A 6,968-nucleotide genomic window follows, 5' to 3' on the forward strand; every position below is an offset into this window, starting at 1 on the left:
ATTTTGTGATAGATTTTGGAAAACACACAATGAAAAAGACATCAGAAACTTTTAAAATCCTTAAAACTGAAAACAATATGAGTTAAGCATACACTAATATGATAAGAAATATTTCATCTCCTATGAAATATCTATACCAAGACTGTCTTCATTTTTCACATATTGTAAATTTTTTCTAATTTTCATCAAAAAATATTTCAAAAATGTAAGGCAAGCCTTTGACACAAGCTATCATATTGAACTAAATGCTCATTTTACCTGTAGCCAGCTCTTTAAAGCCTGAAGCAAGCAATAATAAGAACCACAGAATGTTTGAGTCTAGGCAATGTATTGATTGTTTGGCATTTTTCAACATTTCCTGTCACTCTTGTATGTATCTCCTGTATGTACACAAGTGTGTGTAAGTACACACATCTATGCACACGTGGAGATTAGAGGTCATTGTTGGGTGTCTTTCTTTCTCACTCTCCATCTTATCTTTTTCTCTTGAGACTCAGTCTTTTGCGAAGGACATCACCACTTTGGCGGAGTGTTTAGCACCCCACCTGGCTTTTCATGTGAATTCAGGGAGTCTGAACTCAGGAGTAAGCATAGTAGCCACAGAAAAATCTCACCAGGCCTCTTGATTGTCATTCTTAAAATAGGTACACTGCTGTTTTTTGACATTGTTTGAAGTTTGAGATAAAGATGCATCTAAACTAATAATAGCAGAAAAAGAATGTGGTTCCCTCTATCATTGGAGAATCCTGGTTATTTTTTCAATGTATAATTCACATGTGAGAGACACAAGGAAGGCATAATCATCCCATTCCTACACGGAACTAGGCCTCACTGTTTGAAAGAACTGTCAATACCCAGATTATTTATAAACCCAATTTTTATATTGTCATGAAGGGGATGGTGTAACACACACACACACACACACACACATCCAGACACTTAAAAATTTGAAACAGGCAATTCTCAAGTTCAAGGCCAGTCTGAGCTACATTGGCAGGCCCTGACTCAAATATTAAATCAAAGAAAACAAAACTTCATGAAGGTGAACTCTGGTGTAACTTATAAATCAAAGTCATTTTAGGGAAAGGGAAAGACTCTAGGATCTTAAACTCATTTTCTAATTAATTAATTTCTAATCCTCATCTGTTTTCATGGGTAGCTTTCCCAAAAAATATTTACTAATGTATAACAGAAAAATAAATACTGCAGAAGGAGGGGGAGGGAAAGGGGAGGCGGAGGTGGGGAAGAGACTGAAATATTTAATAAATAAATAAAGAAAGAAAAAAATAAAAAAAATACTGCATATTATTACAATATACAGTTTGATGTTTTAAAATATGTATACATTTACTCTTCCAATTAGGCTATTAATAATTCATCTATGGATAGGTACCACTAAGCTTACTTATCTTTGTGATGACATTTAAGGGATTTTTAGCAATTTTCAAAGTGTACGGTGGCATTCACTGCACTAATGATGTCAGACAGGAAGTTCTCGGGCACACACATCCAGCTCTGACTCTTCTGCTGTTGAGCAGGATCCCGTTTCCATCTTTCCATCCCCAGCCCCTGTGATCCCCCGTCTACTTTTGGTACCTATGAGTTGAATGTACTAAATTCTGCATCTTCACACTGTTCTGTCACTCATGAGTGGACACTAAGATAAAATCTTATGAAGGCCTCACTGACCAGCAGAGTGAGAGAGAGAAAGTTTGCAATACATTAATTTTATTTACTTTGGTACATACACTATTACTGTGTCATTTGAGAATCCTCCATATTGTTTTTCCATTATGAATGGACTAATTGAACATTGTCCCCAACAGCCTACAGGGTTCTCTTTTTCCTGTATTCCTAACAATACTTAGCAACAGATTGTCAATCTGACAATAGCCGTTCTTGTATATGAGGTGATACAATATTGTGATTTTAATTTGCACTTCCCTGAACATTACTGATATTTTTACACATCTCTTGGCTACTTGCAATGCCATCTTTTGAGAGCTGCCAGTTGAATTTGTCCATTTTCAAATGATGTTATCCACTGTTTACCTTGAATTGAGTCCCTTATCAATTTTGGAAACTAACTACTTATTAAATGTCTGGTCGGCAAATATTTTGTCAACTGCCCCTTCTCTTTGCTAATTTTTTGTTTTTGATGTACAAGCTTTGTAATTTGTCCAAATCTTTTTCCAGACCAATTTCAAAAAGTGCTTCCCACATGTTCTCTAAAATATTTCTATTTCGATTATTTTAAATTATGCTGATGAATCTGTTCTTGTGTATGTTTGTGTGCTCCGGAAGGCCAGAATTACTAGAGCCATAAGCAATTGTGAAGCACCCAATGTTAGTTCTAGAAACCTGACTCCAGTCCTCTGCAAGAGCAGGGCATGCTTTTGACCCAGAGCCATCCCTTCCATTCCATTTCACTTGTATTTTCTACTTGCTATCTGTAGTTTTAGGTCTTCTGTTCATATCGTAAATCCATTCTAATTGGTTTTTATTCTCTGTTGTGAGATCGGGGCTAGTTTTTGTCATTTGTGCTTCCTATTGCTATTGACTGAAGAGCTTATAACGTTTCAGTTTATTGGTCCAGATAACACTGTCAAAAACCAGAAGATGGATAATGCATGAATTCACTATTAAAGCAGCTGTTCTTTTCTAAAAGCCTATATCTATTTTTATTCCAAAACTGTACTGTTAATTTATTGTAGCTTTGCTTCTGTCTCCTTACTGTCTTGTAGTCCTGGAGAACTGTAATTTCTTTTTAAAAAATGATTTACGTATATATGTATGCATGCATGTATGTATGAGTGCTCTACTTGCATGCATACCTTCATGATAGAAGAGGGCATCAGACCCCACTATACATGACTGTGAGCCACCATACGGTTACTGGGAACTGAGCTCAGGACCTCTAAAAAAGCAGTCAGTGCTCTTAACTACAGAGCCATCTCTACAGCCTCCTGACTGTAATTTTTTCTAGCTACTTCCCATTAAACTTCATAGTTTCTTATAAACCTTGAAACTTGTGACATGGTGATTAACATCAAAACATTCATGATTAGATATTAAAAATCAAACAAAATTCTACTTTCAAACAAAGTTCATTTTATTAGAAAATTTGGGGGACGGCATCCTGGTGAGATGTGGGTGTGAAGGATTGAAGAAGAGGAGGAATGCTTGTGGAAGCCTGCTTTCCACAACCTCAGTGCAGCGTGTCCTCCTCCTTTCATCCCAGGCTTTCCTTCTAACCTCCTTCCACCTCTCTAGTTACATTCAGTTTTGTTTCCCTTTAAGTACAACCCAGAGGTGATTAATGTGTATGATATCTGTGTCAGAGACTTTCAAACACTGAGATACACTCTGGGTCAAAATCAGAATGGTACAAACCCACCACACCACTTACTGCTCTCTAAGAAATCAAAAAAACAGGAGTACTGCTAAGCTTTGATAAATAACCTTGCAGTAGCAAGCTACTAAGATGTTGTTATATGTCCTTCCAGTGTCCTGCCTTGTGCACAGAGACATCATCTCAGGGGTGTTCCCCAAGTGTCTGCAGTGATATCATCCCTCTCAATGAGGGCGACATCTTTGCAGGGGCTATCTAGCACCACAGCTTTCATGGTAGCCTTATACATGCCACCATTCCAGAAACACAGTCTTGCTCTCATGTTACAGTGTAAAAGATAATATTACGTGTTAGCTGAAGAAATATCCGAAATTCACTTTTTAAAAAAGTCAGTTTTTAAGTATTTAAATATTTAAAGCCTTTGATATTTTTACTCATTTTCTTGATACTCAGTAATCTGCTAAAGAGTTACTATTCTGATACTCCTTATCTTTTAAAATACAGTTATTCTATAAACATATTGAAATAAATTGAGATAAGTTTTCACTATTTAGTCCTGGCTAGTGTAGAATTGGCTATTTAGACCAAACTTGCTTTGATATCACAGAGATCTTCCTACCTCTGCCTTAATAGTATTGGGATTACAGGTAGGAGCCAACATACCTCAGCATGAAATTGTAACATGAGGGTCTGCTTGTTGGGGTTTCCGTTTTGCCCAGTTCCCAAAGCCAGCAAGTCCCAAAGAAAATCACACAGAGAATCTACATTAGATATAAACGTATTGGCCCATTAGCTCAGGCTTTTTATTAGCTATTATAACTTATTTTAACCCATTATTCTTATCTATGTCAGCCACATGGCTCAGTACCTTTTTCAGCGGGATAGGTCACATCCTGTTTCTTCAGTAGTTGAGACAGGACTCGAGAGAAGAGCTTCCTTCTTCCCAAAATACTCCTGTTCTCATCACCCTACCTCTACATCCTGTCAGGTAGACCTGCCTATACTTCCTGCCTGGCCAATCATAGTTTATTTAAAAAATGATTGACAGAATATAAACAATTCTCCCACACCATGAAATATTACCTCATTGCTTATTAAAGTTTTTCTGTGTCATTACTTTTGTGAAAGAAATAACTCTTATAAAATAATATAGGTAGTAGTGGATGGTTTTTCATGTATTTTACATTCCAGATTCACCATAAATACCCAGGTTTTCCTACCCCACCAAGTACTGTCCAAGGGGAAAAATTCATTTAAGAGTAAGTTTTCATCACAATGTTCGGCCCTTAGCTTGAACATCAGCCTAAACTAGTAATAGTAGTTATTCTAGCAAACATGACATCAAGCTTGGTTTGTATATGCCGGGGATTGATGTGGACAGATTCGCTGTATTCAGTGTCCAGTTACTAATTACCAAAGGTGGGATGGGTTGATGTTTATTATTCTCCTTTTCTGATGAAGAAATTGACACCCAATACACTGTGTGACTTGCCTAAAATAATAACATCAGTAAACGGAGTTGGCTTGTGCAGAGGCACTCGGCTCCCATACCTGTCACAGACACACAGCTCTCCACTTCCTTTCTTAGGAAATAAAAGCTGATCTCTCTGTTGACAGTGCTTCAAATTTATGATGCAAAGGAGTTTCTAATTTCTATGTAAATTTTGCAATTTGTTTCTAATACATAACTCATCCACATTCTTGGGGAGCAGAATTGTTTATTTAACATGCCATGATAAATCTGAGTCACAGCATGGTGGAAGTATCTTTCTTTCTAAAGCAGAGAAATGAATGCTTAGTTGATTGTAATTCCTGTTAAAGTAGCAAGATGCTAAGAAGCATTTTTGAGGGTCAGCATGCTGATTTGTACTTACACATGAACATTTCTTACAACCAACCTATAATAATGCATTTCTTTTTTATTGATTTTTATTGAGCTCTGCACTTTTCTCTGCTCCCCTCCCTGCCTCTCCCCTCCCCTTCAACTCTCCCCAAGGTGCCCATGCTCTCAATTTACTCAGGAGATCTTGACTTTTCCTACTTTCCATGCAGATTAGATCTATGTATGTCTCTCTTAGAGTCCTCATTGTTGTCTAGGTTCTCTGGGATTGTGATTTGTGGGCTGGTTTTCTTTGCTTTATGTTTAAGAATCACTTATGAGTAAGTACATATGATAACTGTTTTTTCTGGGTCTGGGTTACCTCACTCAAAACGATGTTATCTAACTCTGCCCATTTACCTGCAAATTTTTTTCTGGCTGTGTAGTACTCCATTGTGTAAATGTACCACATTTTCCTTTTCCATTCTTTGGTTGAGGATCATTTAGGTTGTTTCCAGGTTCTGGCCATGTCAAACAGTGCTGCTATGAACATGGTTGAACACATGTCCTTGTGGCACGATTGAGCATCCTTTGGATATATACCTGAAAGTGGTATTACTGGGTCTTGAGGAAGTTTTTTCTGAGAAATCACCACACTGACATCCAAAGGGGCAGTACCAATTTGTACTCCCACTAGCGATGCAGGAGGGTTCCCTTTTCCCCACAACCTCTCCAGCATAAGTTGTCATCAGTGTTTTTGATCTTGGCCATTCTTATAGGTGTAAGATGGAATCTCAGAGTTGTTTTGGTTTGCATTTCTCTGATGACTAAGGATGTTGAGCAAATAATGTGTTTCTTTAATGAAAAGGATATGTCCTGAGAAACACACTAGGCAAGCACATCATAGTGAAAATATTTCCGATTTCCAACGTATGCAATTAAAGGAAGTGACAATATTGCTAAGAAGTATGTCACAGAGTACTGACACTTTGTGTAGTTACCAATAACTAACCTTTTAGAATACAGGATATCTCTGGATATAACTAGACTATATTCCTTGTTTTTCAAGTTGAACTCTGAGACATTTTTGGATACAACATAAAATCAATATAAACTACAAAATAACTGCTGAGAAGTAAATCTAGTTGAGTCTATGTGGTACACTCAACAGTAAACAAAAGAAAGAGCATGAGACGTGACTCCAGCCAGTGCTGTGTCTCTACTTATAAGGATAATTCTTCAATTTGCACAGAAGTTTGTAAATATCAGTACACGTTAGACGTGTGATGAAGAACAAAGCAACTGAATGGTTTTTAGTTAGTGTTAACAGAGTTAATAAAGTTAAGTGTTTAAATCATAACTAATAACCTTCTGTTCATGGATGTCACCCAGGGCTTAGAAGGCAAAACTCGCCATTGCTGTAATGTCTTTCCTAGAAATTATCTATCCTCAACTGCTGTTGACAGGACCTCTGGAAAATTAGTACACTGATGCTAATAGGTTCTAGATGCAGCTGCTGCAACAAAGGTCAAGGAGCTTTGGGTACTTAATTACCAAAGTAATGTTTTCTTTCTTTCTTTTTTATAATTACTGGTAGAAAGTGTTAAACAAAACAACATCAGCAACAACAACAAAAAATTAAACTTCCTGGGAAAGCTATAGAAGGCACACTAATGGCCAGGCAGCAAATGTCCACAGTGACCTGACTTCTTCGGTGACTTTTTCTTTTTCTTTCTTTCTTTCTTTCTTTCTTTCTTTCTTTCTTTCTTTCTTTCTTTCTTTCTTTCTTTCTTCCTT

At 37.0% G+C, this 6,968-nt stretch overlaps 1 protein-coding gene across 1 annotated transcript in view; it reads left to right on the top strand.

Moving 5' to 3' along the window:
- Nucleotides 1-6,968, top strand: part of LOC126513774 (glutamate receptor ionotropic, delta-2) — a 578,836-nt gene that overhangs the window by 164,117 nt on the left and 407,751 nt on the right. The gene's annotated exons all lie outside the window — the stretch shown is intronic.

This window comes from Alexandromys fortis, unplaced genomic scaffold, assembly GCF_014885135.2.
Source record: "Alexandromys fortis isolate MF-2015 unplaced genomic scaffold, M_Fortis_MF-2015_v1.1 scaffold_117, whole genome shotgun sequence".
NCBI classification, from domain to species: Eukaryota; Metazoa; Chordata; class Mammalia; order Rodentia; family Cricetidae; genus Alexandromys; species Alexandromys fortis.